This window comes from Chiroxiphia lanceolata, chromosome 6, assembly GCF_009829145.1.
Source record: "Chiroxiphia lanceolata isolate bChiLan1 chromosome 6, bChiLan1.pri, whole genome shotgun sequence".
NCBI lineage: Eukaryota > Metazoa > Chordata > Aves > Passeriformes > Pipridae > Chiroxiphia > Chiroxiphia lanceolata.
Window position 1 is genome coordinate 21,393,412 of NC_045642.1, and position 13,699 is coordinate 21,407,110.

The 13,699-nt window shown below is 33.1% G+C and overlaps 1 long non-coding RNA gene across 1 annotated transcript; it reads left to right on the plus strand.

Moving 5' to 3' along the window:
* The first annotated feature begins 547 nt into the window (after positions 1 to 547).
* On the plus strand, positions 548 to 7,061 carry LOC116787895. Its single transcript, XR_004357484.1, has 3 exons — positions 548 to 628; positions 4,190 to 4,242; positions 7,023 to 7,061. It is a non-coding gene; the product is annotated as an uncharacterized LOC116787895 (long non-coding RNA).
* The last annotated feature ends 6,638 nt before the right edge of the window (positions 7,062 to 13,699 follow it).

Genomic DNA, 13,699 nt, shown 5'->3' on the forward strand with positions numbered 1-13,699 from the left:
GGATTTGAATAAAATGCTACAGCCTAAAGGTGATGGTATTTGCTTTTTTAGATTTTATGTACCTCCTAAGATATCTCTACCCTGCTTCCATTTCACTTATTGGTTCTATGGTACTTGGAGTCAATGAAAAGAAATGAAGAAAGAGAACAACATATTCAGGAAAAAAGAAAGTAAGTAGTGTGAATTCTGTACCTTTTTCATTCTTTATTTTCAATTCTACTGTTAATGAGGTTTGATATTCCCTCCAGGCCACAACTTGACATAAATCAAATGAATTTTAATTACTCCAAGAGAGATGATTGATTAGAGTGACTTTTTCTTTAATTCCATGTTTGTTCATTAATACAAATGTTTATTTTAGTTAATAAACATTTAACTGGTTTCTGAGGAAGGCAATGAGAAAACTAGAAGACAGTGGGGTTTTTTTTCATGTATACAATGCATACAGTCTTTGAGAGCAATCCTTTCACTTAATTTTGAAGTTTTTACTATGTATTTATTAGTTAAAATGCATTTTATCTTTTACTGCAATTAATTTTTTCTCTTCAAGGGCAACTGGAACTGGAACTTTTGTCTTCATTGGAAAGAATTACAGAAGTTAGGACAAAACCTGACACTTCCTGTTCAGGTACTTCCATGTGCTACAATATTGCAATTAGAGAGCAGAACAGTTCCTCATAAGAAAACAATTCAAAACTCAGGTAAAAGGCATAGATGGGAACTTCTGTGTGATTAACTTTCAAACACACCTATACACCAAAATTTCATCATGCACAGTATACCGAATACTCCAAAAATGAGTTTTTATCTCCACAGCAATTGCCTCTGGTCGTAGATAGCCTGTAATACTTTTTATCTGCGCTAGCATACATCACCATCCTGTGTACAGCTGGAAAACCACAATACGTGTGTGTTTGTGTGTATACGTGTACATATGCAAGCACCTACACGCACATATATGTATGTACATACACATACTTATGTACATGTTACACATGCACATTTGTAATGCATTAACATCTGGTACTTGATGCCAAAATTTGATCACAGAAGGTGAGATTTGGAGCCCTCTGGAAGGAACTCATTGTAGCAGGATACCGAAATATTCCAACTATAAATGATTTTTAAAATAGTGTGTCTGAAGCTTTTGTTAATCCTAATATTTTTTTAATGAAATATTGTGAACATTGATCCATAGCCACAAAGAATGGTTATATTGCGGAGGTATTGAACCAGAACTTAAGAGTTTTGGGCTCTGATTTTTTGATTTCTTAATATAAGGAATTTGCTTCTTATATTAAGAAGCAAATTCTTAATTCTTAATTCTTAATATAAGAATATTTGCTCTTTCTTCTGTACTAGAGCCAGGAGTTACATTCTTCAATATGGATGGTACTCAAGACATTTAGCTAATTTCTGTTTATATTCTAGCTTTGAAAGAACTCATATTTTTGACCTGACTAACTTCCAGGTTATAATGATTTAAATTCATTATAAATATGAGTAATGAAACTCAGGAACTTGTATTTAGTATTTATAGATAACTATAAGTTCAAATGAGGAAGTTTTTCTAGTTACTCTCAAATAATGTATGAGGACGTTTATTTATCTGATAGTACTTGAAACTTTTAAAAAACCCTATTATTTTTCTCCAGGAAAAATCAGTCATGCAGCTGTTCCACAGTATCTTAGTCAACTGGGTTAAAACCTTTTTACCAGAATTGTTAGTTGGGAACAAAACTGAAAGGAGACACACTGGCAGATATCAATGAACATAATAAAATCAATAAGGGGAAAAAATACCATACATCAGTATCAACAGTATTATGGAAGTCCGTCATTCATGTGGAATAGTGTAGAAATCAACATTAGTTTTGAAAGTGAAGGGGATGAAGTCTGTCCTCAAAAACTGAATTTACAAGTAAATACCGTGAGCAATTCATATTGAAGTCACATTAACTCCAAATTAATTCTTCTTAATTAATGTTGTTATGATGAATATCAAAGACATCAATAAAGATTAATCTATTTATTGCAGCATCTTGCTGACTGGAATAATATTTTGTAAAACTGGCACTAACGTTGTGCATCTGTCTTTGCTATTTATGTAGACCTAGATGCAGAATAATTTAGAGGACAACTGCTATAGCTCTAAAAATGTAGGCTTCATGAGCTTGGCTGTTTCCATGCCTGATTGCAAACTCATTGGTACATGCCAACAGGCTTAGTGAATACCAGATGTGTTTCTCTTTCTTTGTTTTGTAAGCTTGTGTTATTATGTATCAATATATTTTTATTCCTCAATATAGATTAATGTTCAAAATCAATGGGCTTAATTTACATATTTTATGTATTTTTTCCAAGCGTCATATATTAATTAAAGAAAAAAAAAGATACATGCAAATCAGGATTCCTTTATTCACATTGCTCACCTTTGGACTTTAAAAGATACTTTAATCTTTTGAAGTTATTTAACCCTCTCAATGGCACTACTAGATGCAGAGAAATTTAGACATACATACAACTCTGCAAGACTGACATCTCAAACTCAAATGTACCTGATGTCTTGCATAACAATGCATATATCTATTCCAAATTATGGTGAAAATTTAATTGTTTCCCAGAAGCTCCACTTAGTGGAGGAAAAGGTACTGTGGTTTTTCAACTGTAGTAATACCTAGAAACAACAGACTTTTTGCTTTTTTTGCTTTTGAGAGATTGTACAAATCTTAAGCAAATATTAAGTCCTGTAGGGGCAGACAGATAACACGGCTGGAGAACCATTGTGATAACTGAATGTGTTCTAGAGCACCTGGAGGCAGAATAGAAGAAAAATTTACTTTTCTTAAAGCAATTTTTTCTACTTTAAAACATTGAGCTGTAAGTGGTAGTAAAAAAGAGGTCCACTTGTTTCATATTTGTGCCATTGGACTTTAATCTTTTACTATCTGGTTCACCTATTAAACGTTTTTCTAGTTTTGTCTAACATGCTTTTTTGGTAAGCTCTTCATCATAAAAATCTGTAAACCAAAAGGTCCTTTCTGAGATAGATATAGCAGGTACTGAACTGAGTTGCAGAGCTTCCTTCTGTTTGGATTGTCCAGAATTGTTTCTTTTTCAGTCACTACTTCTGGAGGGAGATATGGACACACAGGCACATGGTGTGATCCTTGGGCCTGTCCTGTGCAGGGCCAGGAGTTGGACTTTGATGATTCTTGTGGATTCCTTCCAACTCATTATATTTTATGATTCTATGATACAGTTGTTTACTATTAGGGAGAATATGGGCATCTCAGGAAAACAGTCAGATAGACCTTTTGTTGAGATATAAATAAAGATATGCACTACTTCAGAACTTGTTATTTTTTTAAAAATCCTTTAATTAATGCAGATGCGGCCTATGCAAAATAATGCATTTTATTTGTTGTTGACTTCTGAATCTTCTGAGGAGTCTGAATGTAATCCTGTTTGAACTGGAGTTTTGTCTAGAAAACAATATTGAATAAAAAATAGACAATTAGAGGAAATCCAGCCAATTTTTCTAATAGCTTATTTGCACTTTAAATTAACAAGGAGCATTTTGATCTAGTCTGTACTAATCAATCTACATTCGGTGATAACCACTGTAGAACAAAGGTAACCTAGTTTAAGACTACCAGGTCATGAAACCCTCTTTTACTTTTCATTTTGAAGTTTATGTTCTTTTTCGGATGGTACAGTAGCTCCTTGAGCTCCTTTTATTGTAAGGTTCTCTTCACATTATCAACATTCACTCTGATTTATTAACAACATTGTTACAGTAGTAGTCAACAAACATCAGATGAGAGGTTATATGTTCCTCTTAACACTCGGTGTCCTCTTTTTTGCTTATTCAAGGATAACATTTTTTATCTTGGAAACTGCAAAGCACTGAGAGTTCATTTATCATTATCCATGAGTCCTTTTCAGAATCATTGTTTCTCATAACAAATTGTACCGTGATAGGTTTTGCAATTCTGACTTTTTTTTTATTATTTCTGTTACTTGACCTTAAATATGAATGTATCATAGTTTTTGTTTATTAGTCTATTTTGTTATGTTTACTTTCCAAGAGAATCTGCAGAAAGGCTCCAGGAGCCAAGATTCTCTAATCTAGAATATGACCCTTGCTAATCCTCTCAATAAACAAATGCTCTCCTATTTTTCTCAGGCATCGTCCCAGAAAGTGACTCTTCTGACTTCAGCCAAACCTGACACCTGGAGGTACAGTGCAACAGTGATAGAAACCAGAAAACCTGTTAACCCATTTCTGACAATAACCCATCCCATATATTTAAAAATCTGGTCAGCACATAGCATGGTCAACTAGGAACAGATTTGTAAGAATGAATTAGTTTACGATAAGGACCTGGCATGCACAATGCAGGTACCTGGTGGCAATTTATTTCTGATTTGGTTTAATTATTTGTAATAAATGAAGCTGACATTTTAGATGTACCATGTGACTCTGATAAAGACCTGCTATTTAAGAAGAAAAAAAAATCTACATTTTTCTACTTCTTCAGTAACTCACAGATAGCCATAACTATTAAGGATTTAACATTATAATAATGTAAATTTTCCCAAGACCTATCAATAGAATAGAATATGTTCTTTTAAATATAGTTTTATATCATCTTTAGGTGAGTAAGTGGACAGTTATCTTCTCCATATTTTTTGGTGCTGTGATTGATTTTGTAAAGATCTTGATTCTTGCCCCAAGTTTGACTACTGTAAGTTGTTCGCCTTTTGTGACCTTTCTGCTCTCTTTAATAGTAAAGATTTCTAGACTATTCTAGCCTACCTGTTACTTAAAACAATACATAGCCCTTTACATTGCAGAGGATAGCTAAAGCAGTTTTAGACCACATGGCACAAAATCAAACTGCTTTCTTTATATTTTTTATAATGAAAAATATTCACTGCCTTAATCTTATAACTTGTCTTGAATACTGGTAAGTGGGAAAATGCTGAGAAGATAATTTTATAATCTTTCCCACTTTGACAATCAGAATTCAGCTATAATTAACAATATATCCCAATCAGAAAATGTAACCAGGGATGCGTGAATTCCTAGCTACGGGCTTCGAACACATCAGATTTTATAGATATGTAAAATTCTGGTATTTAGAAAGAAACTTAACTATCCTTTCTTCTAGTTCTTACAGAATGTACATTAGATTAAATTTAAACATTTTGTCCGAATACTTGGAGCTATTTGCTTAATGTGCTTGATTCTCATATGCTGTAGACTGAGCAACTGATTTGCTAGTTGAATATTTTCACTGGTCTCTATTCCATTTAAACAACTGAAATTGTAATAATGTCTACAGCTTCTATAGGGAAAGATACTAATGGCTGGATAGCTTCTGAGCACTGTGCACTCCCCATCCTAATGTCACCTTCACATCTGTTATACTGCTGGAAATTACTGTATAACAGGCAACCTCCATTTCTATTTGACCTTTTGAGTATTTTCATTTTTCCTTGAATCACAAGTACTAATGTTCCTCAAGCTACACAGAGGTTTCCAGGACTGTAGTTGATCAACAGAGTTATTGCTACAATCAATCTGTGAGTTATCAGATTCATCTCCCATTGGTAAGGTTTAGGCCTCCCACTCTCCTATTCACTGACTGGCAGAGTTACACCTGTGGTAACCTTTGATACTGAGTGCATCTGCATTTGAGCCAGGAACAATCTTTCAGCACTGAACCAGGAGAATTCGGGTCTTAGCAGAAGTCAGCACAGGCTTGCTGTTGTTATGAGGAGGTGCGCTGTGTACATCTGATAGACACTGGTGTTTGCATGTACAGCATTTTTTCAGTCTAATTTGCCAAACAATTATTATTTTTTTTTTAATCTATGTAATGCAAATGCCAAGAAAGCACAATATGGCTGAAAAATAAAAATGTGACAATACATCCATTCCTCATAAAAATTAAATATGACAGTGCCCAAGGCAGTGTTTCATTTGAAGCTTTTTTAATGTTCTCTGAAGGTGAAAATTTTCTAACAGATCCAAGTTGCTTTTGTCTCACCTTTCAAGTATTTAAAGCAAAACCTATGTCCCATTGCATGTGCTCCTCTATAGTTTTATATGGCATATGGATATTTCTTCCCTAGACTTAATTTTTCCTACATAAGTTCTTATGATACACTAGTTACTAGATTACCTAAAACAAAATGTTTCTCTATTGCATCCATACATGGCACAGGTATATAAACCTTCTTATAATTCTAATGCTGATGATGTGGTTTCATATCTCATTTCTTCTATTTATTTCACTTTCAAAAGATGTAAATGACAGAAGTCAACAACAATGTGAAACAGAGTAGATGAATAGAGGAGGAGGACAGCATTGTGCCAATCTAAGACACAAAAACCTACTAGTACGGTGTTCTTATTTACTGAATTATCATACTCAGAACTAAAAAGGAAAGATGAATGTTCTATTCTTACAAATATTGATTGTGGATTCACTGTGTCTTTTTCTGGGCAAAACAATTTTTTGACTAATAGCTTATTTATGGAAGGAATTGGAAGTGAGTAATGGTCAATATTACTTCTGAATACTAGTCAGTTTCAGGTAAAATTTTTAGATTACAAAATAAAGGGAGTTTTTGGCCCCATTTTATTTTTATTCTGGAAAGTTCTCAAGTTCAAATGTATCTAAATGTAATGTCACTAAAACCAAGACATTCCTACTGCTAATAGACTAACCTTCTATTTATGTATTTTTTCATCCCAGCTGAATTTCCAAGCTAACCATTTACATGCCTTTTGACTATCAGTTGACACTGAATAGAAATCCATTTTGTGTTCCTTATAGGCATGGATCCAATTTCTGTGTATTTGCAATAAGCTTTGAAACAGTTTACAAAATCTATACAGTTTTATTTCTTTTAGTTCACCTGTTAAATTTAGTGGAACCTATATGTAAGTATGTACTTATGTTATAAAATTAGCATCTTACGTTCTACATCTATGTTGTTGTCCTTAGGCTACCAGATTTGTGGCATGGGTAAAAATACAGCAGAAATCATTAAAGCATCCAGCTGTTTTTTTCATATATTGGTTGGAAAAAACAATCATGATAAAGAAAATAGAAAAAGAAGCATGTAAGTATTCCAAACAAAATGCTATAACACAGAGTCAGCTGGGTTAGACAAAATGATCTTTTTCATCTCACTTGCAAAAATAACTTGACATAAATGGGTGAGGAGTCTTAACATATTCTCTTTTCTTGGCTTCCCTCCGTGAACTAACAGTAATGAAAGTTTTCTGTGCCAAAGAAATAAGATAAGTCTATTTGTCTTTATCATGGCTTCAAAAAATATTGTCACAGGGACCACAAAAAAACTTGTAAGTAAAGGAAAGTGATGATCTTATTTCTCAAAAGCCACTGAACAGCCAACAGGTAGTAAAAACATGTCAGTTCCGAATTAAGTGACAAATAAGCCACTAATATTCTCTGAAGAACCTCCCAGAACAAATAACGTTAGTCGCAATGTAGTTTTTGTGATTGTGAAATCTATTGCCTTGGAATGGTTTCTATTTCTGGATGTTTAGACCTTCTGCTTCTTAGTGAAGTTCTCCTAAAGTATAAATTGCTGAAGGTGCAAGCTGGCTATGTCTTATGTTTGCATTTCAACAGTTCATAGATTTAGTTGCACTTTCACTGCAAGAGCTTATGTATGGAACTGTCACTGTATACAAGTTTTCTGCTGAACATGATTTGTAGCCTTAAGCAAAGAAGGAAAAAAATAACTGTATGTATAAATAAAGGTGTTAATTTTGGGTGGTGGACATCTTGTTTGTCCTTTCAGATATCTATCTTTGATCTTCAAATTTATAATTCCAAGTTTTGGGAGGAGAGTTAAAAAAAAGTAATTTCCTCTTTCTTTGAAACGTTTTAGGCATGTTTCTTACTCTCATTTTACTATTTTCTTTGGTGTTAAAACCAGTCTTTTTAAAGTGTGAAGACCAATAAATCTAATGATTATACATATCCAGCATCAGTTATCAATAACTGAAATCTACATTTTTTTAACTTACTCCTTTTCTATGTGAGATGTTTACAAGATAGCAACTTCTAAAGTCAGATTAACTCTCTTCACCTTTTCTAGAATTGCCTCCTAATCTGTGCAAAGTCTGAGTCACTAGATTTGAAATTTTTTCTTCTTTAATATCCTTTCCTTCTAGCAATATAATCAGAACATAGCCTTTAAGATCTTTTAAGTGTTCATTTCAGAACACTTGGGACTGCTGATTTGATAATAAATGAAAATTCATCCTCCTAATACTTTTGACCTAGTTAGTTAAGCCAGGTGCTGAATAACAAGTGAATTTGTTATGGACTTTCTATTTTTCTATTTTTCTTCATAATCAACTTTGGTGTTCATTAGCACTGCTTGGAAGACATGAATAATGGTGTATCAATAGATAATGCATAACAGTGTATTAACTGGTTATAAAATAGGTCAGTTGAAGCACATTTAGAATGGCTTGGCAGCAGCATTCAAATGATTTTGAAAGTTTGATCTTTACCCCTGATGTATTCTGAATTCCTTAAAATTTTTTAAAAAAATATAACTAAGTACCTCAAACTTTTTTTTAATGAAGGTCATCCATTAGTCAAAATAGAGATAAAAGTATTTTAATAAAACTTTATATACTATGAAAGCAAACGATTTAAGTTTTTTGCTAAATTCCATATTTTGGGCATCTCCAGTAAGAGCCAGGAATAGAAGTTAAGAGACCCTTTCCCCAAATAATGAAATAATTAGTATTTCTCGAATAATTATATAATAATACTACTACTGGTGAAAAAGATCTACCACGTCTTTCTTTTTTTTTTTTTCTGAAGCTTCAGAATGAATGGTTTGCCTCAAACAAACAAATAAACTAAAAAGCTTTTCATTCCACAGGCTATAAGAAACAGCTGTGACTAATATATCTTCTACAGCTCCCAGCAGCTTCATATAGCATTGCAGGGAAAAACAAAACAAAAAAAAAATCCTAATGCCTGAGGTCATGTTGAAAACAAGGTCCTTTGAGGGGAGCAAATGAGCTTGGTAATAATTGAGGAAAGCTATGTCTTACTGGAGTGGAAGAAGCAACAATGTCAGTACAAAGATGAGAGAAAGAATATTACCAGTTTTACCCTGTCTGTCTGAGTTCCAGTTCTGAGTTTGCATCTCTTAACCTTTTTCTCTCTCATGTGTATGGTGGGGGGCATGTGTGATGGACTTTTTTCATCTTTTTAAAATCAGTATGTTTTTATTTTGTTGTAATGTAATTTTGGCCAGCTATCAGCTTGATGCACCAACTGGTAAAGGCCAACTGTGAACTTGCTTGCCAACATAGCTTATGTATTTCTGTCAATTTTTGTCTGCTGAAAACACTCCTTTCTGCCTCAGCCAGCAACAGCGAGAACAGAAGCCAAGAATCACTGATCAGATCTTTCTTTCCAAATTGTTTCATGTTGCACATTTAGAACCTAGAAGAGAGGCAGATTATGTATCTCCCCTTATAAAAGACATTGAGATTCATTTGAATTATTTTACTTTCATTTCTGATTATTTGAAGGTTTATAAACAGAAGACAAATTTTATTGTTATGAGCATGATGGCAAACAAATCACAATTTGAACATACTGAAATACATCTTATTCTTTGGCTAACAGTAAACCATTGAGATTAGATTCAAAACTTTGATATGTCAGCTTTGTAAAGTTAGTAAATATTCTCATCTAATTAGCACAGAGTAGACTGAAGTATGACCTATCTAAATGTAAAAACTCAGTGTAAGATGAAATTCTGAAATTGAATGAAGCATTGTTTGAAAATATACAGTCATGCAAAAAGATACAGAAGCATTTGCACACATTTCTGTGAATCAGGAGTTCTGTATCTAGTTTCTTCAAGAAGTCATTTTGTGTCATAATACAACACCTGTTATAGATATATTTCTTCTTAGGAAAACTGTCTTGTAAGTGTGAGATGAAGAATAAATATATACTATTTAGTACTGGTGACAAGAAAGTTTATACGTTTTCTCTCTACTCTGGAAAGGGGGATTTTTTAAATTGTGTTGTTTGTTTTCTGACTACAGCACCTATGTGACCTTCAATCCAATTTTCTTAGTTAACAGGAATACCACTGTTTTTGTTTTTTATTTGATATGACTTTGAAATTCAAATCTAAAAAAAAACCAAGCTAGATTTATTCATAGATAACTTTTTAATGAAAAAATATAACAAACGTTTTTCTATTTGTATGCTTACAGCTGTTGGATGTCATTAATTTAAAATTCTACCCTCTTCTGTTTCACAGAACCTACACACCTCTACAGTGAGTCAAGAAATCAGCATTACATTTACAACTTTAATCTTCACAAATAATGACATAACTGCACAAATTATACCCTACCTTACTTTCCTATGATTTTTTTTGCTCAGAGGTAACTTATTTTAAAAAAAATTAAAAGTAAAAATTAAATTGTATATTAGTCCTTTGAGCTGAATATGTTAGAATATGGAAAAAATCCCTTCATGTTCCAGATCCACCCAACACTATAATGACTCTATAATTGTTAAAACCTAATTTCTCTCTTTTCCATGCTGTATAATTTCCTTAAAATAATCATGCATTTAGATCTCTATGTATTTTTAGCTGTGTTGTGCTTTATGTCAGGTTTCACTGGTTGCAAGAAAACTTGTTTTATGTGTTGGCAGTAAGACAAGCATCTCTGAAATATAGTTGCTCAGTGACAGCACAGCTTTCCATTTTTTTTTCTGCTGCAATGCTACAGTTGTTGATCAATTTGTAAAGGTATGAGATGTGCATATTGATACATATCACTTTATAATGCAATAATTCAGATAACATCACTTTGAGACACAATTTTTATAGTGAGAAAATAAAGTATTAGCAATGAAAACACGTACATTATTATGATACACAATACTGTAACCAGGGAAGAAGAAAATAAAAGAAAAACAACTACCAATACAATAATTTTATGCTACTTAACACTTTCTGGAAGTCCTCTAAGTATGGATTGTATGTGGTTTCAAAGACATTGCAGTATAATCCCTTGATTATTTGAATTTTTGAGAGAGGAACTCCCTTAACTGTATGTTACAATGGTTTTTCTGAAAAGCAAGGAACTGGGTTTTCTCTTTTCTGTTTAAATGTCATTAAGTTTTATATAAGTCAAAAATGTAAGTTTTAATGGGATATCAGACATTCCTAATTTTGAAGAATGGTGTCCTCAACTGCCTCCATATTTCTATTTTTTTAATGATTTGATATGCATAAAAATTCTCATGCAACTCAAGTAGGTTTGTCAGAAGATAATACACTTTATGGGCTTTCATTTTCTGTTATGGAATTCTGAATATTATTTTTATTTTAGCGTTAAATAAGTGGTCAAAAAGTTTACTAGCCATGTGTCACTTGATAGATATCTTTGGTTCCAGGACTGTGAGAAAATATAGATGGACAATGAAGAAAAACTGGGTTGAAATTGGAAAACAAAAATTGTCAGATGAGGAAACAAGAATCTTAGAGTGAGGCATACTTTTATTAGGATTTGTTAGAGGTGTTGAAAGATATGAGGAGAAACAGAGGATTTTTGGAGACAAGTAAAGTAGGAGACATTGAATGAGAACAAGAGTATGTTGAAAAATATATGTATCATGTACTTTTTCTAACTTTTAAAACTCTCAATTTAAAGCTTTAATCTTTGTTCTCTAGTTCAATTATTTGGGTATAATATACATATAAATAGTACTGAAATCATTCTATGATCATTTTCAAATCCAAGCTGTTTAAACACCTGAATCAGTGTTGATAATTAGGAATTCACATGCCTGTTTTATTTGATAGTTTTGGTAAGACTTACATCTAAAATTCTTATCTACTCTGTTGCAAAACTGCTGAATATGAGATCGTTTTGAGCAAAATTTAAGAAAGATTCTCTTCTCAAACCTCCAAAAATGGGTGGATAAAAGAGGTTACTTCCAAGTTAGTTTTATCTTACAGAATAAAAGGAAGTATCATACACACTTGTGATACCTAGGTTTGCAATTTATGTGTTTTGGAGAAATCTACATTTGCACTAGTTTTTCTTTTGGTCTTTCTATGAAAGTGAACTTTGGCTTTCACTTTCCTGTTGATTTGGTGTTTTTGGTGGTTTGTTTTTGTTATTGTTATTGCTGTTGGGTTGGTGGGGGTTTTTTTTAGAATATGTCATCTTTCCATATAACGAAGATTTTTTGTGTCTCTAAGGTTTTTAAAGTAAATTCATTATTAAAATTATTTTATACAGAAAAGTCACAAAAGTATTAATTTTAGGAAGTAAAACTGTGGGCATAATTGAAAATTATTGTGCTAGAAAACCTGTTTTGTAGTTGTAGATCTGACATGGGACTACTGCTTTCTTCAGATTAATTAATTTAACATGACAAGTCATGTTCACAAAACAATTGTTTTCTCTGGTATTAATTATGCTTCATTATCTTTTAACTAAATCAACATTTTTCCTTTTTTCTATCTGAATTAGATGTGGAAAGAACACAAACATTTTTGTGTTCATTTGTATTTGCTAGTTGAAATACCAGCCAAAACTGAGAATCCTCAGTTTGAACTGAGTCCTCAGCTTTCTAAGGCAGGGAGGAAATACTCTGGGGTAAAGAGGTAGGATCTAGTGGCTCCCAGAAAGTAACCCATATTTGTTATACGTTACTCTGTGCATGCAAACAAGGAAAAGTCTGATATGGCCTGTTCAGGTTTGTATGGGAGCAGAGTGGATCAACACAGGCACAGGCAAAGAAAGGCCAAGTGTCTCTTTTAAATGCTGCCCAGCAAGAGCTCTCTTTGAGTTCTGTTTCAGTACAACGATGAACCACTGCGGTTCAGTGTCAGCTGCTAGATCAAAATGGATTAAAAGCACTCATGGGCTCTTTGTTAATTGGTTGTAGTTACTACCTTCCAGCTGACACATAGTAACTGTGTGTATGCTTCTAATTACTTTCATGAAAGCATCAGGTAAGTTAGCTCAAACCCCCTTAAATCACTGTTCAGAGTATATCTATTATATTTAACACAACTTAAATTTAAAGAAAAGATGAGGTAGTAGTAGAAGATGATTGATCCAGTACTTTGATTTTGAAGCAAATTGTTATAAAAATAGCCCAGAAAGTACAAAATATGGATTCATTTCCTTTTTCATCTGAGATGGCTTATATCATGCTTCTCACGAGTGTGTCTTGATCCCATTATATTAAGCAATGCTAAATGAGGCTGTTTTCTATCCCTTCTGTTTAAACAGTTTTACTGGACAGTCAGGACTACAGGTTTCCTGGGACTTAGGGTGTGCTCGTGGGAGCTGAGCTTCATAGTACATTTGAGACTCTCCTGATAGAGTTTTGTCCTCTTCCCAGTTTATGTGTTTTATCCAATAGCAATCTAATGCAAACACACAACTGATACTCTGTAATTTAGTGTAATCAACTGAGATTTTTACAGTCAAGTTTTATTCCTCCATGATAAACCAAACTACAGTCTAGTGCTTCCCCTGGGCCCAATTAATCTCGACTTCCTTTTGAGCAAGTGAACAGCTCCAACAAGAGAGGTGCATATAGGTTGTTTGTAATGGCTTTCTCATGGGAAG